Source organism: Lotus japonicus, chromosome 2 (genome assembly GCF_012489685.1).
Source record: "Lotus japonicus ecotype B-129 chromosome 2, LjGifu_v1.2".
Lineage (NCBI taxonomy): Eukaryota > Viridiplantae > Streptophyta > Magnoliopsida > Fabales > Fabaceae > Lotus > Lotus japonicus.
In genome coordinates this window covers 19,827,412-19,841,960 of record NC_080042.1, presented here as the reverse complement: position 1 = coordinate 19,841,960, position 14,549 = coordinate 19,827,412, and the positions used below count along the sequence as shown (strand labels likewise).

General features: G+C 31.5%; 1 non-coding gene across 1 annotated transcript; it reads left to right on the top strand.

The window, feature by feature from the left end:
- Positions 1-2,259: 2,259 nt before the first annotated feature.
- TRNAD-GUC (transfer RNA aspartic acid (anticodon GUC)) lies at positions 2,260-2,331 on the top strand. Its single transcript has one exon. It is a non-coding gene; the product is annotated as a tRNA-Asp (tRNA).
- Positions 2,332-14,549: the final 12,218 nt, after the last annotated feature.

Below are 14,549 nucleotides of genomic sequence, written 5' to 3'. Positions count from 1 at the left end.
ATTAAGTGGGAAAAAAAAAAAAATCTTCCATCCTCACCATCCATATCTCTTGCAAAAAAATTCAGTTAATTACTCCTTTTTTTTTGTAAAGACGAAGTGCCGGGCTGATCTCCTTCGATACCTATTTTCTCTAGTGATAGGGAATTAGGGATTACTACACCTCTAGGTCATATTTATTTTCAAGAATTTTACTTAACACAAAACCAAGTCAAATGATGTGTGATTAAGTGCATTAACTACCATATTCCCCTCTTATTGCACCATAAAACCTCCAATTTTGAATTCAAAAACGTTATCAATAAATTTGACTCTAAAATTTCGTGCATCACCTCCATAATACCTCAAATATATTCTCAGAATTAATTTTTTAAATAAACCACAAGTTAAAAATAATTAAATACATTTTGTTTCAATAAAACCCTCAAAAATAAAAGAAAGGAATATTCCTTCATGAAATATTCTTAGAATTATTCCCAACACCTTCCTATAAGGTGTGGCCCACAAAATCGTCCTCCCCGACGCGATTCGCCAACTCATCGCCGCTTTCGGGATGTTTTTGACCTAAAAAGTCGTCGTCACAGAACACTAGAAATATTACAGTCAAAACACTCATAATGTCACATACATCGACTTCCAGACATTATCGGGACTTAATATTACCTCTACGAAATAATTGCTCATATAAAGAAAGTATATCATATATAACACAAACAATTCATGGAATAAGATTAAATATTTTTATTTAAATAGTGGGCCCTAAGCCGGGTCTTACAGGCATGGCCGGACGACTCAGATCACGTTTCTCGCCCCCTTCACCGTTTGCATCTGTCGTTGGTCCCAGTTTTGCAACTTTGGTTCCTTATTCGTTTTTTCACTTTCCAGCACCGTGTCTGTTTCTCTTTTTTTTTAAAATGATCAGATTCTTTTATTAAAAATTAAATAAATAAATATTAAGCATATTGTCTATCTCTCTCCTGTAATAATAAAATTCAATCTTCTAAATCTCAAATTAAAATTAAATAATAAAATTCACTAATGTCTAGGTTTCAAACTAAATATAGAATGCTAATCAATTTGAGATAACATTTTTGCTACTAAATAAATGTCCAATCTCCAAAATTATGATAAAATATAAACAAAACACAACCAAGTATTTTCTTTATCATTAAAATCTAAAACGTCATAATTCCCTCTTGCTTCTTCAAGCTTTTCAAAGACAAACTCTTACCTCTTCAAGTCTTTCCTAATCAAGTTTCTTCAAGCATTCATGGTCAAGCTCCGACTTCTTCAAGTCTTTCATAATCAATATTCTTCAAGCATTCTTAGTCAAGCTCATGCTTTAAGCTTTTTCAAGCTTTCATCAGAACTACGTTACCTTGATGTCTCTCTAAAGAGAATAAGTAAGTCGGGACGCGATTCTCGTTAGGCACCCCAATTTAAAAATCTATTTAAACCCTAAGAATTACGTGGCCTTGAAGACACACTGCACAAAGGGGGATTTGTAGGCGCAAGTCTCTAAGACTTGTCAGGTCCAACTTGTAAATAATTTATTTTCCCTTTCTTAATTAAGTTTCGTTATTAAGATATATAATTAAATTAATAAATATTTTCTTGTGGTGAAATAAGTATTTTAAAAGCCAATATGTTTTACACAATTAATTAGAGGCAACTGTTTATAAACGAACGTCGTAGGGTGCTAGTACCTTCCCTACGCGTAATCGACTCTCATATCCAGCTCTGATTGCGAAGATCAGTTCTCTACGGGTTTTTTGACGTTTTCCCGCTTCAAAAACACTGGTAGTAACTCTTCTGATTTCTAAACATTTTAGCGTCGTCCCGCCGCGACCCTGGTTGCAACAATCGGGCATGCGACTAGTACTTTGTCCAAGGTTGGAGTCATTTTGTGTATGTCCACGACTACATGCAAGTGTTTGATAGAGCTTATGTAAATAGTTTATAATATTTTAATTAAATTGCTTTGAGTTTATTTTCATAAATTATTATGAGCTTATGCTTATTTATAGCTTGTTTTCACCTTATTTCAATACACTTCTTAAAATAGTTAATGAATAAGTGCTTAATTAATTCATTTTTCCAAACGCACACTTACATGCATAAATTGTTATACATGTCATGTTTTAATCCACAAATAAGTAAATAACAATTTTGTTGTTGGTTAGTGGAAATTTTATAACTATTCAACAGATGGCATAAACATAAATAGATATTCCGATTCTGTAGCACAGTTCCATCAATTAAGTCGTTGTAGTATAGTGGTAAGTATTCCCGCCTGTCACGCGGGTGACCCGGGTTCGATCCCCGGCAACGGCGTTTTAAAATTTTTTTTCATTTTTTTTTATTTTGTCTCTGTTGATAAACAGTTAACACTCAAATTTTTAAGTTTTTTTGTCATGTTTTCTTCAACGTTTCACTCTGAAATTTATCCAAAAATGGGTCACATACAAAAGTTATTCCATTAATTTAATCTTGTTCTTTCACATTCTGAATCAGAAATTATCCATCAAATTCTTTCTCTAAATTAACACTAACAGTAAAACAGAGTACACATTCATTTCAATAATTTCAATAATAGAAACTAAAATCTTAACAGGGAATTCATAACTAAACTTTAATTTAATTACATAGCTATATATGTATGTATAACACTTAAACAATGATCACAGGAGGAGTGGTCTTTGCTGTTGACTCGTTGTTGCTTAATCCTTTTCAATAATTGTGTCCCCGTGGATAATCTCGTACTCCAATATTGGTAACTGCTGCAAATTCATAAGGAATTAACAAACCATAAATTTCAATTTCTACACAAATAATTCTTACCAAATGAAAAAACATATATGTGAGCAATTAGCTAGTACATACATTCACAACTGAAATTGAATCCATGAAATGAAAGCAGAGAACAAAATTTGCACTTACGAGCTGGGTTGGATGCGTGGTGATCAGGCTGAGGTTGAGGCTTATCATTAGTACTCAAAAGACGCTTTAGCATGTTGCCAATGTTCATTGAAACAAAGTAATCAAACCATGAAACCATTTTGTTAGACTCAAAAAAATTAACTTGTAATAATTAATCACTTCCTTTATTTAGATCTCTAGCTAGCTAGCTAGCTGATTAAAAATTGTTCTGTATATGCTTTATGCTTTGCTTGGTATTGATGATTCTATGGTATTTATAAAGCTCATAATTCTCAAGTTTTCATTCAGTCAAACCTCCGGTCTTTGAATTTGAAGCATGTTTGGCAACTCAACGTGGGGGCTAAAACCTTGGTGGAAACGTTCTTACTCTCACAACTTGAGGTTTCAAGTTCAACGATCAATTTCTTAATTTCACCTAGTTTCTCTTTAAATCAATTTTAGTACATACTTCTAAAATTTCTCTTTAAATCAATTAACAATGAATTGATCGACTTCAATTAAAAACTCTCTTTAAAATAATCCTAAGTAAAAACTCTCTTTCACATAGTTTCTCTTTTTAATTGGTGTTAGTTTTCTACGTAGAATTATTTTAAAGAGTTTTTAAACATTCTTACTCATTGACTTCAATTATGTATTTTCGTTTTTTGTCCTAACTTTGTAGTTTATACTTTATACGATCAATGAGTGTTAATATTAATATAACTTTTTCAAGATCCGCGTGTAGCCGTTGTTATTTGACAAGCGACTTGAAGTTAAAACTCAAACTCTTGCTTGTACAAACATGAACATTGTCAATGGATTTCTCAGTTTTCCATATATATATATATATATATATATATATATATATATATATATATATATATATATATATATATATATACCATTTCTATATTCAGAACATAATTTCTTATTTCAAAATTTAATAAGTGATTTTGATTGTTAGTAGATTTTGTGGCAATCAAAAACAAATAATTTTTCTTTCACACCTCTCTTAAAGGTGGAATGAAGAAAGATAGGAAGAAAATGAAAAGTAAGAGAAATAAAGTATAAGATGTGATACATGATGAGAGAAGAGAGATAGAAATAAAAATGGGTGGAAATAAAGTGTTTTGAAAATGAGGTGTGTATTAATATTGATCTAAAACAATTACTAAGTAGGTGTCTAATAAAATGTGCGTCGATTAGAACTTAAAATGGTGGCATGTTATCTTTATCCCATGTATTAAGCCAACTTTTTGGTCAAAGTGGGCTTGAGTAAATTTGGATTACCATTGAATAAAATTATGGTTGACATCATGAAGTTTGATATAATAAAATTGTATTTATAAATGATATAAAAGTAGGTTTAAAAAAGTGAATTTGTTTGTATAGTACTCCCTCCGTTCCTATATATAAGTCACAAATAACTAATTCTCTTAGATTAAGAAAAGTAGTTACTAGTAATAAATTTGTAAAAAAAATGATTTACTTTCCTAGATTACCCTTATTTACTTTCCTATGATTTTCTCTCTCCAAGTTAATACTTCTAAAGTTTATCATCTCTTTCATATTAAATATGAGGGTGAACTTGGAAAAAATTATTTAATGCTTCCTAGATATTAGAAAGTGACTTATATTTTGTAACAAAAAATTTTCAAAAAATGTGACTTATAATAGGAAACGGAGGGAGTATAAAGTAAAACTAGTTTTAGATACTCCTTTCATTTCTTAACTAGCGAAGTAACCCGTGCAATGCACGGGTGACTTTTGTGATATAAAATTTAAATTTTATGTAATATTATATTTTTGAAATTTTTTCTAATTTTAATTAAAAAATGTAAAAATAGTTGTTAGAAATATATATTTTATGTTTTTTTTTTCATATTATATATTCGTATTTTTAAAAAAAAAATCTATTTTTTTTAAATAAAACATGTTAATGTTAATTGAGAAAAATTCTTTAGATGATAATTTTACGTAAGATATTTTAATTTAAATCGGATCAAAATGAAACTCAGAAACACGCGAAGTCGTTGGTTAGTTTTTACTCCCTTTGGGACGACCCCTCCTCGAGCCACCCATCGACACACTCCCTCCATGCTTCTTAGGAGGCCTCCCTCTCCTTTTATTAATAGGAGATGTCATTGTTTCCTTAATATCATGCACTAGTATCTTTTACCCGTGCGATGCACGGGGATATTCATTTTTGTTTTTTTGTAAGATTCTGTTTTAAAATTTGTTTTTTTAAAGATATTTTATGGATTAAAAGAATAAATTTATTTTAAATATAAAAATTTATAAAATTTTAAGTTTTTTTTTGTACTAATTGTTTGTTTTTGTTTTTTTTTTAGTTGCTCTTCTTTTTAATCATTTGTCTTTGTTTTCCTAAATGCTCGATTTATGATTTTTTATATTTATTAAATAGTTTTAAGGGAGTTGAAGTAACATATGTGCTAAAAATATACATGAATTCTTCTTTTTTTTGTAATTAAAATAATTACATTAAAATAAAACTAAGAATGTATTGATCCACATTTCCTGACATTGCGAAAGAATTCTTAGTGAACTATATTTGAAGTGCTATGAGAATTGTGTCATCACTATCACAAATTAGGTTTTTTAATCCTCTACGACACATGACTCTAGAGAATGCTACATATAGTTGGGCATGTTGAAACACTGATTTTTGCTAATATAACTCCACCTTTTTTAATGATTGTCTTGACTTTTGTTTATTGTCGTGACAAAAGAGAGTGTTAGAGGAAATTGTCTCCTTTGAAATTTAAAAGGACTTCTCCTATCTGTGGAGTTATTGTTAATCTTGGTATGAACACTATTTGTCTGACATTTGTTCTAGATATAACATTTGCTTCCAAAACATGTTCTCATTTGAGTAATAATCAAACGTGTGTCATTACACGTTCCAACTGATTGGTCAATGTTTCTTAGAAGCATTACGGAAGCACTAATTTTGAGCCTTAATTGATGATTAGACAAACCTGAAGAATTAATTGTGTTTAAAACTTTGATGTGTTGATATCATCTAGGCTGTCATAATTGTTGTATGATGACCAATTTAGATCACAATTTACTTTTAAAATTTAAATTAAAATTTAAAATAATCTATATATTTACTTTCAAAAAAATTCCTTAATAATCAATTTAATTCACAATTTAAATCAAAGTAATCTATAAATTCATTATTAAATAGAAATAATCTAAAATAAAAGAGAAATAATCTATATATTAAAAATAATTAATTCTAATTGGTTTAAAATTTAAATCATAAATTATCTATATATTTAATTTTAAAATAGATATATTTTCAAATTCAAATTAAATTAGATGAGAATTTACTTTTAAAATCAATGTAAATTAGTGTTTTGAGCTAAACGAAATAATAATGTACACAGGGTGATTATGGACACTTTGAAGTGAAATAATCATGCATTTCTTAACATACCCATTATCATAGAGGGTGTTTCATATGCCATAAAAAATGGTGTTTCATATAACTCATATTAAATAAGGGTGTTTCAGTCAAATTATAATAATAATTAATGAACTCTTAAACTTCGTGCATACAATTAAACTACAATAGTTTTAGAATGAAGGGAGTAATTAAAAGTTATTGTTTCTGTGTGAGGTTTAAATTGTATTTAAAGGAAAATCAGTTGAAAAAATAAATAATTTCAACCGTTACACTTTTTGAAAACGAATAGCCTGGCTATCATATACTCCCTCCGTTTTCTAATAATTGTCAACTTATGAAGAAAAAGTTTGTTTCACAATAACTGTCCACTTATAATTTCAATAGAACATTAATTGATGTTTTTACATATAATGCTCATATAAGAAGAATAAATGAAGAGTTAACGATATTAAAAAGTAGAGAAACTAATTATATGTTTTAAAAAATTAACGACATTAATTGCATTTCTTAATATTTTGAAACGGAGGGAGTATTATGCATGACTCTTCCATTCTTTATTCTTATGATTCCTCATTAACCTTCAATTAATTTACAACATTATCTCAATAATTTTTTCAATTACTCAATTTTTTATGAGTTTAATTTTGATGCACCGACGGTGTAAAGTTTTTTTACATCGTCAACCAATCAGATTTCAAAGATGTGTCATGTCAATTAATGAAATTAAATAAAAAGAGAGATTTTCTCACATCTTTAAAATCTGATTGGTTGACGGTGTAAAAAAACTTTACACCGTCGGTGTATCAAACTTTTTCTCATTTTTTATTTATGAAAATGATAGAATGAAGAGAAAACACATCATAGTGGCATGCATGTTGGGGTGGCCGACAAAGGCCCACTCATAGGTAGGAGCACTGATGGATCTCTCCGAGGAGGGTTGCCCACCAGCTGAAATTTTCCAACCCGAGGGGAATTCGAACCCTCAATTTATGGGGATGTGAGATTTAAATCTGGAACCTAAAGTCAGTTCAATTGTGTGAACCCATATTTACATTACTCAAATTAAAATATAAATTGGGATGCCAATATCTTATTTTAGTTTCAATATGTTTAAATTTTCCCAAAAACAATTTCCATAATTTTTTTTAAAAGTTCCATAACATTTAAATTTTCATTTATTATGCTTAAATTGAAAAAACAATATTTAGAACCACAAAAGGACAACGAAAGCACAAAGAGTACAACTTGAACCAAAAATTTGATGTCTATAGTACTAACCAATTCAATATCTAAAATCCAAAATCAAAATTACAATCACTCCAAAAAATATAACAAAATAAAAATAAAGCATGAAAGATTCAAACACTAACTCATGTGTTCTTAGTGGCCCTTACATGAAGTTCATGAGCATTACACCTAGATCAAAAGCATAAGAAATAAATAACAGCCCTTCATCCAATGCGATGAGAGGAGCGAAGGGGAGGGGCGAGCCATTTGCCTGGCTTTTTGGGAACGTCTTCCATAGAATTGTACTCTCTATTTCCAGTAGAAGGTACATCGTTGGCGTTAGAATAAATTCATAAAAGACAAATAATTCACATAAAAGACAAGTAATTCACTCATAAAAGCAGTAGAATACTGATGAAACTTAAAATTTCAAAAAATGGCATGCCATAATATAGCTCCACAAAAGTAAGATGTTAACATGACATGCTCCCCATAAAAAATTCAGCCAAGAAAAACATAAAAAGAAGAGAAAATAGTGTTTTGGTTCCACAAAGGAATGACATGAATGAAGGTTCAAAGGGAGGTTAACAACATAAGCTCTACCTGGCATTATTTGCGGCGTGAAAGAAGCAACCGAAGTCCAAATGGTTTGTAACGGACAAAATCAGAATAGTGATTATCCACCTGAAATTAAGGGTGAAAGTGGAAATGGGCATAGAAAGAGAAGAAACACTTGCAGAATTTTAAAGCGGCAAAGGGTTTCAATTTCAGACACAATAGTTGCGAAGGAACACAGCGAAGAACAACAAACACAGTGAGGGAAGAAAGACAAAATATGTACGGCACATAAAAACAGAGGAAGATAAGTTTTACTCACTTTCAATTTTGGTTGGAAATTTCGGAAAATTCCCAGAGAAGCACAAACAGAACAATGAAGCATCGAATAAGGGAAAAACAAAAGAAAGTGATCCAATATATATGTGATACAAATGGAAACAAAGGAAAATAAAGAGAAGGAAATCCTATAAATAATAAAAAGCACTTGGAATAGCAAACCTTATACTTTAGATTCAGTACTTCACATTTGCTAGCCAAGAATGATGCTTTAGCGATGAAAGCTTCAACACTGACTGCGCCATCACCCTCAAGGTTAATCGACAAAAGGTATAATATCAATCAAAACCAAAGAAATAGATAAGATTGTAGGCTACCTTCATCAACAAATATGCATAAAATCAGTTGTGTAGAAACAGGAAACAAAACAAAACAAAAAACAGAAAGGAGAGGACAACAGATAATGCAGAAGGCAGGCACCAAAGAAGGTAATAGAGAGAACATTAGCAGAGTTACAACTACGACTTCATCATGTTCATCATCGAATTAGTGAAGAAGGGCGTGGAAATAGGCTCAAGTTTTCCACTATCTGTCAGAATAAAATTATCAAAAAAATTAGGGAAAATTATCAAAAGAAATTATTAGATACAGACCTGAGGCAAAAAATGAAGAGGTTTTAGAAACTGAATATGATTATTATGGATATTGGGTAAACCTTGAAAGACTCATTAATGATAGTTTTATTTTCTCTTAATTATTTGACATCAATATTTCTCATACTCTCTCTAGTGCATATAAAGCCATCTAGCTGTCATATAAATGATGTTGAGAATATTTGACAGTATCCTTGCAAAGCTGAAGGCATATGTCAGAAAATTGTTCAAAGCCTTGGCGGGGGAGCTAAGTGATGCCAAAAATGCAGCATGTTGACCACACAGCTCTTCTGCATTACTTATAAATAAATTTGGAAACCCATCAGCAAAAGACCTGGATAAGCATAAAATTTTGCAGGGGATCATAGTTCCAAATACTCTACCATATGAGTTCATCTCTGATATCATAGTTCCAAATACTGTACCAAAATCTACCCTTTCAAAGTGTCATCACTAAAGACTAAATATTAGCATTATGTAAATATCACCAAGAAAATTATTAAGTATTAACCTTGTTTAGTAGAGTTTGGTGTACATGCAGATATGTTCATCTCTTGAGAACCTGAGACATGAAACAACACAACATATGTACTTTGAGATAAGATAAGAAAAACTGACCAATGTGTGAGTATCAAATAGGAGACCTTAATCGAACACAACAAACTTGGGTTGGAAGCAACTTTGGACATTTTCTTTACTTGTGTAGCATCAGGCTTCACATTGCGATTATGATTTGATTAAACAAACAATGAAAGCTGAAATTAAATTTATGAACAAATAAACAATGCCACAAAAGGGAAACCAAAGAATAGTTCAGTATGCCAACACGGTTCAAAAAACAAAAATAATGATAAGCCTGCTGAAACACGAATGTATCAGAAGTCATTGTAAGCAATTGTATATGAATCAAGAGAAATCGCATAAGGTGAAACGGATGCCAAAGAAAACGTTGAACCATGGCATTAATAGAATTTGAAAATTACATACCTGTTGTGCTGCGTTATTAGCCTGATCTGAATCTACATGGATATAAAATAGACATAAATCTTGCTGTAGAGTGCAAAGGGGTATCATCCTTTTTCCAATCAATTGTTTGTTCATTTTTTTTCCTAGGAGGGTTCTTACTGGTGCAGCCATATTGAATTCACCTCCCTGAAAATTTCCTCTTTTTATGCTAATTCACATATCAGTAGAACCACTTTTTTCACAAACCTGATGCTTCCCAAATAGAGAGCAAGGAAATTGTTTTTGCAGGTAAAGGAAAATTCAATGAACAAAAGAGGCAGAATAAACGTGAAAAGGGCAAGGTCTGCTTCATCTCCTCTACCGTGTTGGTGGTACCTTCGAGCGAATCAAGCAGAAAGCGAGGCAACTTCAACACAGTGCATATGAAAGACCTGCTCCTCCATGTCCAACTCCTCGCCGATTTAATTAAGCTGAAATTTCAACAGCGAAAGATCAGGGTTTAAGAGTCACATAATAACGAAAAAAATACAGAGCGGTTGGAAATTCACACTGCAGATTGATGTTACAGGGATAGCAACTCAAGTGACCATTAATTGCAAACGAAACATGGCGAACATGAAGGGCGACATTTTGTCACAGCTTGAAACTCTGAAAGTGGGACAATCCAACAAAAGGGGGAATGCCTACAGAGATCTAACCTGGGTACGACGAAGGAGACATCTCAACGGGGTGGAGTGGACAGCGATTTGGTGATCAAAGCGGCGGAGGTGTATATGGGAGAATTGAGTCCTCTGCCGGAACCTATCTCTCTGATGCAGCGGACATATAAGGGTTTTCATCGTTCCCTTATTATTGAAACAGAATGAATGAGGGTAGAAGAAGTGGTGGAATGGAAACTGAAGCCTTGCAGAATCAAAACGTAAGCATCTGAAGAGGTGGTAGAAAGAAAACGAAAATCCTAATTCTAGAGCGAATGCGAGAGGGCTAAGACCGGAAGATGACAACCGTAAAGATTAAGGCAATGGACGGCTGAGATTGAGTTCCATTTTAATTATTTCAAGATTGACTGAAATATCCATGGTAAAATTGTAGCTCATGTGCATTAATATATTGAATTACTGATTTACCCTCAAGGCTGCAAAAACTCTTCTTTTATAGAGTTTATAGATATTGTTCTCTCCCTCAAATGAGTCATCCACATTAGTAAACACCATTAAAGCTTGGTTTTTGTCCCTTACAATTGGACTTTCATTAATCACAAACTCATCCCTCTCACTGTCTGAATGTGGCCACGAAACATCCCCATATTTATGCGTATTTGCCTCTGTTTCCTTCACAAACTCGTCCCTCTCACTCGTTGAAGATGATGCTTCACAGTGACTCAACGACAACACCTACACACCATCACCAATAGAGTCCACAAGCACCTCTTGCGTGGTTGTCCTACTGATATGTCGGACCTCCGCCACTGAAAAGACCCTAGAGGACCTTGTTGGTAACCATACTTATGCGGCCACCAACCAGCATAACCGTACCCACTAAAATTCTAGCTTCATCCCCACCATTACCACGCACAAAGCTCATCATAGTTCACTATATACCTCGCCTCCATGAACGCTGCCCTCATCCTAAGTAGCATTTTGATAGTCCTTATTGCATTTCCTACAATAAGAAAATCATTTCATCTCATCCATTGTTTGGTGCTAACATTGTATTATATAAGTTTATTCATTAAACTGCAAGATTATTTAATCCACCATATAGACGATAGACATGACATGATAAGAGTGTGATGTATAGAATACATGAAAATATTTAATCTGCCACCACCGTCACCATCCTCCACCATCACCACCACCACCCTCCACCTCCGCGACCACCACCGCCACCATTAACGCCGCCTCCACCTCCACTATCACTACCGCTATTGCCATCATCACTATTGCTAACAATGATTGTTGCTCCTACCACTGTCACCAACACCCTCCACCTCCGCCACCTCTGCCACCACCACTGCCACCCTCCACCACCATTGCCTTCTACAGCCACTGCCATCGTCATCGCGACCACCACTACTACCTACCGCCACGACACACAACCATGCCGCCATGCACCACGGCTACCGCCACAACCACCTCCTCCACTGCTGTCATCACTCAGCATTGATCACCACTGTCACCTTTATAGTCATCGCCACCGCCACTATTACTATTACTACCACCTCCGTCTTCACCACCCTTTAACATCATTCTTATATTTATATTATCTATCATCATTCAACATTTTATGAAATATAAGATTATATTAATTTAAAGAGTAATGATATATGGATCGAAATTTTTATCCCACGAATGCAACGAATTGGTTAACAACCAATTATATTCATATGTTGAGGTTATGATTGAGACAAAACAAAAATCAAAACAGGAAATAAAAACATATTAAATGATATGTTATACAGTGTATGACCAAACATTATATAATATAAATTTTATATTAGGCCTAATACTGTTAGGTTTGATACTATCATACATTATACTATCATGCTTTATATTATAAAACATATCAAACATATGTAAAAAATGTATGATAATACTCACTTTCTTATATCTTCATTTTTTTATTAGCAAATGTTAGTTGTTAATTGTTAGTAAGTTAGTCCCTTCACCAGAGTTTGAACTCTGACCCTTCATCCTTCAATACCCTTCATTTGGTGAGCTACCAATCCCACCCATTATTTTATCCTTCATGTTGCATTCAGATTTGAAAATGTGTATATAGTGAAGAAAATATTATAGGTTTGTTATATTTTAAATATTTTGTATAAATTTCTTTTAGAGTATGTTATTCTTTGAAAATATAATTACTTTTTTTTCTAACTTACCATGAACATGGATTCTAAATTATTTAAACAAAAATTTAAGAATTTTAATTTATAAATCTAAAACAAACTAATTAATTGCAAAAAATAAATTAACAAATTTTATTTATTATTCTTTTGATTCAATTAAATAGTTAATAAATTTTTTCATTTTCTGGAAATTAATTTGGAGGGATTGAAAATAAATATGATTTTGAATTAATCCTTACTTTTTTTTGGTACATTGCGTGAAAAGAAATGAAAACTAAGGTCTCACAGAGGGGACACCCATAACATCAGCCAACAACGACAAACTCATCTCTTCCAGAGAGTGATCTAGAGCCACAAACTCATTATTCAAAAATAAGAAGAAAATTAGATCATAACCTTTTGGATTTTCCTATGTGTTAGCCTTGTAGTTTATTTTCCTTGTCTTTTGGATTTTCCTATGTGTTAGCTTTGTAGTTTATTTTCCTTGTCTTTTAATCAAATGTATTTTTGAAAAATCAAAATTTTAAAAATTAATACTGTAAAATAAAAAATCTAATATTCATTTTTAATCTGAATAATTTTTATTATTAATTATTAGTATTTAATATATTAATAATTAAAACTCATGATAATTTTTGAAATTTAAAAAATAATATTTTGAAATAGACAATTAAGTGAATTAAATAGGATATGACATAATCATGTTGAAACAAAGAAATCAAATGTATTTTTGAAAAATAAAAATTTAAAAAATTAATACTGTAAAATAAAAAATCTAATATTCATTTTTAATCTAAATAATTTTTATTATTAATTATTAGTATTTAATATATTAATAATTAAAACTCATGATAATTTTCGAAATTTTAAAAATAATATTTTGAAATAGACAATTAAGTGAATTAAATAGGATATGAGATAATCATGTTGAAACAAAAAATGTTGGATTTTTTTTTTGGTTTTGGAGGGAAAATGAATTACTTATGATGGGACATGTGACATCATGAAGTTTGATATAATAAAATTGTATTTATAAATGATATAAAAGTAGGTTTAAAAAAGTGAATTTGTTAGTTTTAGATACTCCTTTCATTTCTTAATATAAGAACTAAGCAATCATTTCACACTCTTTAAAAAATTTAATTAATTTAGGTAATTGCATTAAACTTGTTCTAAATTTATATCAAATTTACAAAATTATGCATATCATAATTTTCTTGACTTTTATGCATCACTAATGATTTAGAGTGGAAAGACCGAATGAGAGGGAAAATAAAAACCAAGAATAGCCTCATTGTAAATTGAAATTCACCCCTGTACATTGTGTAGATTGAAATTCATATTTTCATCGGTTAGCTAACTTTGGGGCCTATGTTTGGAAAACTCAGGCTGAGGTTTGAGTTTAACAAGTCTGTATGTATATACGAATTGGGCATGCAGTTACTTTCAAATTATATAACAGTTTGTCAAAAAAAGAAACTTTGGGGCCTTGGGCATGTGCCTTATTCGCTTTACTGTTTCCACGACCTTGCTGAAGGCGCAACCTCCTTGGAGACCTTCATCGTCGAGGTCCGGGAAACTTATGCAAACTATATCCTAAATCCTAATCATATCATTTCATTTTCTTTTAGATGTTTTCCCAACGGGAACTAACCCTATCAAACTTATA